General features: G+C 43.2%; 1 long non-coding RNA gene across 1 annotated transcript in view; it reads right to left on the bottom strand.

Moving 5' to 3' along the window:
- Positions 1-8,332: 8,332 nt before the first annotated feature.
- LOC122448864 overlaps positions 8,333-8,923 on the bottom strand; it is a 38,451-nt gene continuing 37,860 nt past the window's right edge. The window contains exon 3 of the long non-coding RNA XR_006271798.1: positions 8,333-8,820. This is a non-coding gene — a long non-coding RNA (uncharacterized LOC122448864). The remainder of the gene's footprint in view (positions 8,821-8,923) is intronic.

The following is an 8,923-nucleotide window of genomic DNA, read 5'->3' as shown; positions in this document are numbered from 1 at the left end:
TGCGTCTAAGTTAAATAAGCAGGTTGACAATATACGTACTCTTTTTCCTATTTGGAAACAGTCTGTTGTTCCATGTCCAGTTCTAACTGTTGCTTCCTGACCTGCATACAGACTTCTCCAGAGGCAGGTCAGGTGGTCTGGTATTCCCATCTCTTTCAGAATTTTCCACAGTTTATTGTGATCCACACAGTCAAAGGCTTTGGCATAGTTAATAGAGCAGAAATAGATGTTTTTCTGGAACTCTCTTACTTTTTCAATGATCCAGCGGATGTTGGCAATTTGATCTCTGGTTCCTCTGCCTTCTCTAAAACCAGCTTGAACATCTGGAAGTTCACGGTTCACGTCTTGCTGAAGCCTGGCTTGGAGAATTTTGAGCATTACTTTACTAGCGTGTGAGATGAGTGCAATTGTGTGGTAGTCTGAGCATTCTTTGGCATTGCCTTTCTTTGGGATTGTAATGAAAACTGACCTTTTCCAGTCCTGTGGCCACTGCTGAGTTTTCCAAATTTGCTGGCATATTGAGTATAGCACTTTCACAGCATCATCTTTTAGGATTTGAAATAGCTCAACTGGAATTCCATCACCTCCACTAGCTTTGTTCGTAGTGATGCTATAACTTGGGTTGCCAAATTATAAATATTTGCGTAAATGTTTATCTATAGTCATGATGATGAATGTTCTGCCTCCAGCACCCGCCCCTCACCCCCAAGTTCCAGACCCAAATTTTTACTGTGCGGTAGACCTCTCCTCCTCAGGCAAACTTCAGGAGATGGGGCGGGACAGGGAAGCCTGGCGTGCTGCAGTCCTCGGGGTCAAGAAGAGTCAGACACAACCTGGCAACCAACAACAACAACGAAGACCTCTCTGCAAGTATTCTATAGCAGGCAAGACTCTCACAGCCCCAAATCAATCTCATCATTTCCTCTCCAAAATGTACTCTTCCAAGGATAGTCCTGATCTGATTGATAGTGCTGGCATCACCCAGAAGCCTGATATAACAAGAAATCTAGGTGCTTTTCTCGATTCCTTCCTTCCCCTTTCTCCCATGCTTAAACAATCACCACAGCCTGTAGAACTCACCTACGAAATGTTTTCTTCAAACTCCTCATTTAACACTCTAAAATTCCTTAATCAATGTGTACTAGGTCCCTGCCCTGTGTTTATGTATAATTACACTGTAATGAGAGAAGCCAGAAAATAAACTAGGAAAAAAAAAAAAAAAAGGAAGAAAGGGAAGGGGGAAGGGAAGGAGGGAGGAATTAAAGGAGGTGAAATGCACTCAGATAAATGTGTGAAGCAAAGGAAACAAGGATGTGATGAACATGATGAGCCAAGGTAAGCTCTGGATCGGACAGGAAAGAGAAGAAAAGTGTCTCTGAAGAGATAACCTCTGACCTGAGAGCTGAAGGATGAGAAAGGGCAGCTGCGGGTGGCCGGGAGGAGGCAGGACAGCCTCCTGGGTGTGGGCGCCGCTGCGGGCTCAGGGCTCAGGCAAGCAGGCCGGTGCAGGACAGGGGACCACGCCCAAGGGGCGACAGGGGCCGATGGCACCAGAGAGAAAGGCGGGACCAGCTCTCAGAGGGCCTTCAACTCGGCATCTCAGCAGGGGAATCAGCTAGAACAGGGCTTCAAGCCAGGAACCATACGGTCTGGGTTATGGCTGTTTGAGGACGCTGGCTGCTCTCTGGCTAACACTAGTCTACGCTCTGCTTCTGTGGATTTGCCTTATCTGGGCAATCAGAGTGGGAAAGGGAAAAACTCGGAGGCTAGCTTCATCATCGAGGCAGGAAAAGCATCAGCTGCGACCAGAATTTCTGCAACAGATGTAGCGAAGCATTGCCAGGCTCAGAACATTCCTGCGTGGGGAACCGAGTGTACTCGCTAATGGAACTGCTGTCTGTGCGGGTGTTGGGGTGGGGGCTGAGGGTGTAGAGAGAGAAAGGAGAATCAAGGATGGCTCTTTTGTCTTGGGCTGAGCAAACGTTCTCTCTGCCATGGCCCCTGCCTTAGTTAATGTTCCTCACAACTTGAGCCTGGAAGAAACTGAAGTCCTGTCTTGATCTCCTGTTTTTTCCCCTATCTCCCATTCTCCCCACTCAATTCTCTTCAAAATTATCCTCTGTATTATCCTGTCAATCTCAGAATCACTTCCCTGAAGAACTGGATCAGTCATGCTCTGGTTAGGAAACAAGAATGCACACTAAGTATTGTCAGAGAGGATTTAATGAAGGGAACTTTTTACTCAGAGTGTACAAGGAGGCATGGAGATAAAATCAGATATTAGTGATTTCAACACCATTGTCAGTTCTGGGGTTAAGATCATGAATATGTAAAAGATACAATTACTACAGTTACTCCCTGAAAGGCTGGGCTAAACAGAGGGAAAGTGAGGACCCCAGAACCTAGGAGCTTAAAGAGGCTCCTAAGTGTCCTAGATTCCAGCCTTATGAGTCTCTCAATCTATTGTGTTCTTTGGAATCTAGTCTCCTTTGCACATGTCAGTGATGCTGGAATTTTACTCCCTCTGTATGGGAAATAGTTCTGGAAAGCCACTCTTCAAGCAGAGTAAATCACACTCTCTTTTTTGACAGCCTTGTGCTTCCAAAGCTCTACGTCAACATGTATCATATGGCATTGTCATGGATCTACTTACAGAGCTGGCTTCCCCACAGGACGATGAATTTCCTGCAGGTAATAATTATGTACTGAAGACTTCTCAGCACACCTCCAAAGATGCTGGTTGAATTGACAGTAACCACAGACAAGCCAGGAGATTCACACTGGTATTTAGATGAAGTTCAAATTAGAGTGAAAGGGTACATACCACCCACCCTCATCCATGGAAAAGGATACAGAATGGTGGTAATTTTACTTGTATGACATCTACTGTTAGTTCTTGTGCCATAAAAAACCACTTTGCAGTTAGCTCAGCTCTCTGTGGGTTTAGGGTTTCAGCTGGGCTCAGGGGAATGGTTCTTTTTGACTCACTAGGCTCACCTACACATCTCTGGTCAGCTACGGGTAGGCAAGGGGTTGCTAGCCTAGGAGAGCTTGTGTCTGTGCAATATGAAACCTCCCCTCCAGAAGGTTAGTCTGGACACGGATAAGGGGCAGGGCCCAAGACCATGGAAGACTATGCTTACAATAGTTCACCATCACTTCTGCTGCAATCTATCAGCCAAAGTAAATCACAAGTGCAGACAAAACTCAAGAAGTGGGGAAATGACCCCACCTTAGTTGTTAGGCATATGGGATCTTAGTTCCCCAACCAGGGATCAAATGCCTGCAGTGGAAGCATGGAGTCTTAACCCCTGGACCACTAGGGAAGTCTCTCTCACTCTCTTTCTTGAGACCTTACCTTGAGCAAAAGCCTGTGTTAACCAAAGGGAGAGGCTAACCATGTGGAGGAGAGTCCAGTGGTCCTTGCTAAAATCATCCTAGACTAGTCTACACTCTGCCAGCTCTCACACATGAAGGATAGGGCAGCAAAGGCCAGCAGGGTAGCTGCCCAACCCACAGTAAACCACAGACAGACGAGGGAGCTGAGCCAAGACAACAGGTACAACCATAAACTCTTATTTTCAGTTTTGGGGTGGTTTGTTAAGTGTGTATAGCTAACTAATGGGAAACTTATCACCAACCTGCCATAACATTAATATCTATGCTGTCCTAAAGTAACCATTCAGGTGCTGCTGTTTTTAACTTATTATCAACAGTATTTTCTTGAGTCTCTCATCAATACACACAATCTCTCTCTTTCTCATCCTTCTAACGTCCATGGCCAGTTTTGCCTTCATGCTTTTTGAAAGGGGAATATATACAGCCTACAGCTCGAGTCAGCTGTTACCTATTTTTCAGCAGAATCAATAGGCAGAGCAGTTTCCAGTCAGACAGACCCATGATTAATCCTGGTTCTGACACCAGCTGGCAGTATATCTCTGGGCAAGTTACTTTATCTGTAAGCTGAAGATGATGCCAACCTAGCACCCCCACACAAAGCTGTCCAGGTTGTATACTGTGCAAATCCAAATGTCACCAACTGCTGTTCTTCAGCACATCATCCTCATGGCTAGATACGGCAGGCCTATGTTTTGGGGGTAAACAAGAGATGCCTTGTATTGTGTTGACCAAAATGTTCCTTCAGTTTTAAGTAAAAATAAAAGATACATTCTTCACTTTCATCAAAAACTTCATTGAACAACATATTCACCATTTTGTTCTACTACCTTCTGCTATTTTTCAGACTACTTGAATTTACATCTTCCCAGCACTTTTTATCTTTTTGAGCAAAGAACTGTCCCAGGAGCCTTTTGCAGTCTGCCAGGGAATTAAATTTTTTTCCATTAAGAGAATTTTATAAAGACCAAAATAAATGGAAATCCAAAGGGGTGATGTCTGGGGGATCTGGCGAATGAATCAGAACCTCCTAGCAGTTCCTTTCCAATGGTTTTTGCCTGGTTATCAAAGAAACATGCAATCTTGCGTTATCCCGAGGGAAGATTATGTGTGTTCAGTTGACTAATTCTGGACACTTTTCATCGAGTGCTGCTTTCAGTCGGTCTAACTGGGAGCAGCACTTGTTGGAATTAATTACTTGGTTTTCTGCAAGAAGCTCATGATAGAGGACTCCCTTCCAATCCCACTACAGACACAACATCACCTTCTTTGGATGAAGACAGGCTTTTGATGTGCTTGGCAGTGGTTGATCTCACTTGCCCTGTGATCTCCTCCATTCCACATTATTGTACAGTGTCCACTTATTGTCATCTATCACAACTTGTCTTAAAAAAAGAACGTTTTTGTTACATATAAGTAGAGAATCGCATGTGGAAATAGAGTCAAGAAGGTTTTTTTCCACTTATGTGGAACCTAAAGATCAAAGTGATGAACATAACCAAGCTGGTGCAAATGCTTTTCAGCACTTGCTTTGGATATTTTGAGTGTTCCAGCTCTCTCTCGTGTGGTATAATGTTAACTGTTCTCAATCATTGTCTTCATTTGATCACTATCAACTTCAACTTGTTTATCTGACCACGGAGCACTGTCCAGTGAGAAATTTCCAGCATGAAACTTTACAAACCACTTTTACAGGATCAGTCACAGTACCTTCTCAATACACTGCAAAAACTTTTTTACTGCATTTCAGTTGCTTTTTTAATGTTTCTTAAAATAATAAAGCATAATAAGCCAAAAATAAAGTTTGTTTTCTTCCATCTTTAATATCAAAATGGCTACACAAAAATTCACCCATTTTGGTAAGCTTTTTTTTTTTTAAGTGCACACAGATAGGATAGCTTTCACAATACAACTTAATAAAATTTTTTGAAATGAAGTTAGAGACAACTAAGAGCTGCTAGAGCCAGCGCACAGGGAAAGCGAAGGAACTTTTTGGCCAACCCTGTACACCGCAGGCATTTACAAACTTTGTTTTCCTTCTTTCTGTTTCCCAACATCCAGACACACTAATAGCACTCATGCGTTAACCCCAGGAGCTGACAAACTAGCTTCTGCGCCAAATCGGGCCCATTTTGTGTTTTATGAATAAAATGCTATTTGAACACAGCCATATCCATGTGTATGCTTACTTCTGCTTTATATACTGACAGAGATGAGTCGTTACATCCCCACACACAGCCTGACAAAGCCTAAAATACTTATGATCTGGCTGGCCCGTTAGAGAAAAAGCTTACTGATCCCAGCAATAAACTGCTTATAGCTCAAGTTTTTGTTGTACATAAAAAGCGCCTGGAAATCTTATTTAAAACACAGATTCTTTGGGTCCTGCCCGCCAGAGACTCTGAATCAGTACGGCTGGGTGAGACCTGAGAAGCCGCATTTCTAAAAAGCATCCAAGTGATATTGACACTGCCAGCTTGGGAACCACGCTTTAAGTGGCTCTACAGTAACCATCTGCAGTGACTTAATTGTGCTAAATCCCTAGTTTTTAAATGGTGAGGTATTACCACACTGAAAGCCCAGACAAACAGAAGCCACTCTGTGAAAAAGCTCAAAAAGCAGAAGGAATCGAGCAATTAACAAACTGTAAGCCATTTTAAGTACGAGGTTCTCTATGGATAATTCATGTTTATTCACAGAAAGAAAAAGTTAATCTAGGCCAGAGACAGTAACCACCAGCCAAAGTCGGAAGTCACAACACAAAGACAAAATAAGAATGTAAAGCAGGCTCTAATTATTAGCCTGTGCACAAAATGAAAACGCCATCTCAAGGTTTTCTTAAATTAGAAGGTTTGGCTCCTCCTAATTGTGCCATTTGTCCAAGTCTCTCTAAAATATCTAATAATGGTGCATTAAGTGATAACCACCTACTCCATGGCTCAAAATAATTTATATTTTTTCCCCACTAATAACAGATTCCAGATGCTTGTCTGGCAGTCCTCAAGATTTCAGACTGATTACTAATGAAGCGACTTACTTAAGATATACCAGGTCAGATCTGTTGTGATCCAATGAATGATATTTGAAAACCCTCCTATAATGAGCCTTTATAAATTATTATAATTAAGCTGGTTGTTAGCCTGCCCTTCCTTGAGCCCTAGTTTAATTTCCTTAAATGACTTCTTTCTTCTATCCATCTCTCTACTTCAGGGCTTAAAATGAAAAAAAAAAAAAAAGCAAATTACTTTCTTTTAAAATTGCATAATGTACATTCATTTTATCTTGATCATTTAGATCATACCCCTGTATTAGTAGGAAAATGACCCAGTACTATTTCGAGTCCATTTTAAATATGGAATAAGCCTCAAAGAGCAAGAGGCTCTTAAAAGGGGCTATGAGAGAGTTTACAGTCACTTCTGTGTCCAGCCCAAAGGCATAAAGTTATAAGTAAATGCTAGTTTCTGTGATGTGAGCCCTTAGAGGGGAAACCTGAAACCAAAATACCACAACCCCGTGTGCAGATTCAAAGATTTATTAAGTCTTACAACTAAACATGCACCCACACACTCTAACGGGATTGTCCTTACATCTCATGATGCTTTCCTGAAATAAGTCCCCAAGCCAACTAGAGTATTAGAAAAAGGAAGTACTTTGGATGGAGAAAAATCTGGTGTGTGTCCTGGTTCTACCTCCTACTTTCTTCCTCTTCCTTCTCTTCCCTCTTTCCTTCTTTAGCTGCAGTCCCTTGACTAGCTTTCCTAATGTATTAGCTCTTTCATTTTTAAAACAGATTGAAAATTCCTACGTTATAAACTTCACAAGCTCCAGGTTGACTGAGTTCAGTTCTGCTCAGTTCAGTTGCTCAGCCATGTCCGACTCTTTGTGACCCCATGGACTTCGGCACACCAGGCCTCCCTGTCCATTAGCAACTCTGGGAGTTTACTCAAACTCATGTCCGATGAGTCGGTGATGCCATCCAACCATCTCATCCTCTGTCGTCCCCTTCTCCTGCCCTCAATCTTTCCCAGCATCAGGGTCTTTTAAAATGAGTCAGCTCTTCACATCAACTGGCCAAAGTACTGGAGTTTCAGCTTTAACATCAGTCCTTCCAATGAACACCCAGGACTGATCTCCTTTAGGATGGACTGGTTGGATCTCCTTGCAGTCCAAGGGACTCTCAAGAGTCTTCTCCAACACCACAGTTCAAAAGCATCAATTCTTTGGTGCTCAGCTTTCATTACAGTCCAACTCTCACATCCATGCATGACTACTGAAAAAACCATAGCCTTGACTAGATGGACCTTTGTCAGCAAAGTAATGTCTCTGCTTTTTAATATGCTGTCTAGGTTGGTCATAGCTAGGAGCAAGCGTCTTTTAATTTCATGGCTGCAGTCACCATCTGCAGTGATTTTGGAGTCCAAAAAAATACAGGAGGTCACCATTAACCCCATCATAGAGCTTCCAGAACTTATACAGTCTGGGAAATAGACCCTTGGAGGGCACAACAGAACCCCGTGCACCAGGACCCAGGAGAAAGGAGCAGTGACCCCACAGAAGACTGTCCTGGACTTGCCTGTCGGTGTCCAGGAGTCTCTGGCAGAGGTGTGGGTCGGTGGTGGCCTGCTGCAGGGTCGGGGGCACTGAGTGTAAAGTGTACCATGGGACCTTCTGAGGGAGGTCACCATTATCTTCATTATCTCCACCATAGTCTGGCCCCAGGTAAATAGCAGGGAGGGAACACAGGCCCACCCATCAACAGAAACTTGGATTAAAGATTTACTGAGCATGGCCCTGCCCATCAGAACAAGACCCAGTTTCCCCTTCAGTCAGTCTCTCCCAGAGGGCAGAAAGACTGAAAACCACAATCACAGAAAACTAACCAATCTGATCCCATGGACCACAGCCTTGTCTAACTCAATGACACTATGAACCATGCCGTGTAGGGCCACCCAAGACGGACGTGTCATGGTGGAGAGGCCTGACAAAGCGTGATCCACTGGAGACGGGAATGGCAAACCACTTCAGTATTCTTGCCTTGAGAACCCCAGGAACAGTATGAACAGGAATGGATGAATGGAGATAGATAAACATTCTAACACCTTGGGTCAGTTGTCAAGTGCTGTAAATGTCTTTTCCCAGTTTTTAATTCGACTTTCCATTCTCATCGATGTCTTATTTAAAATTTTACCTTGCATACATTTACATAATGATATATTCACTATCCAATTATAACTCAATCTTCAAATCAGCTCTCCGATGAAGGAACTGTTATCAGCCCTACCTTACTCCTGAGAAGACAGGCAGGGAGTGTCAATGACCTGCCGGAGTGTGAGGTAGGAAGTGGCTGAGCCAGGACTTCAACCCAGGGCATTGGTGTCTCAAGTGTGTGGTCCCAGCTCCTGTAGAGTGCTGCTTCTCTGTGCACTGAAAAACAGAAAACTCTACTTTTAATAAATCTAAATTCATTAACCTTGTCCTTCATCACCTGAAATTTCTTTATTTTATTTAAGAAATCCTTCTTTATCTG

This window comes from Cervus canadensis, chromosome 10, assembly GCF_019320065.1.
Source record: "Cervus canadensis isolate Bull #8, Minnesota chromosome 10, ASM1932006v1, whole genome shotgun sequence".
NCBI lineage: Eukaryota > Metazoa > Chordata > Mammalia > Artiodactyla > Cervidae > Cervus > Cervus canadensis.
The sequence above is the reverse complement of the archived record's forward strand: the minus strand, read 5'-3'. Positions and strand labels throughout refer to the sequence as shown.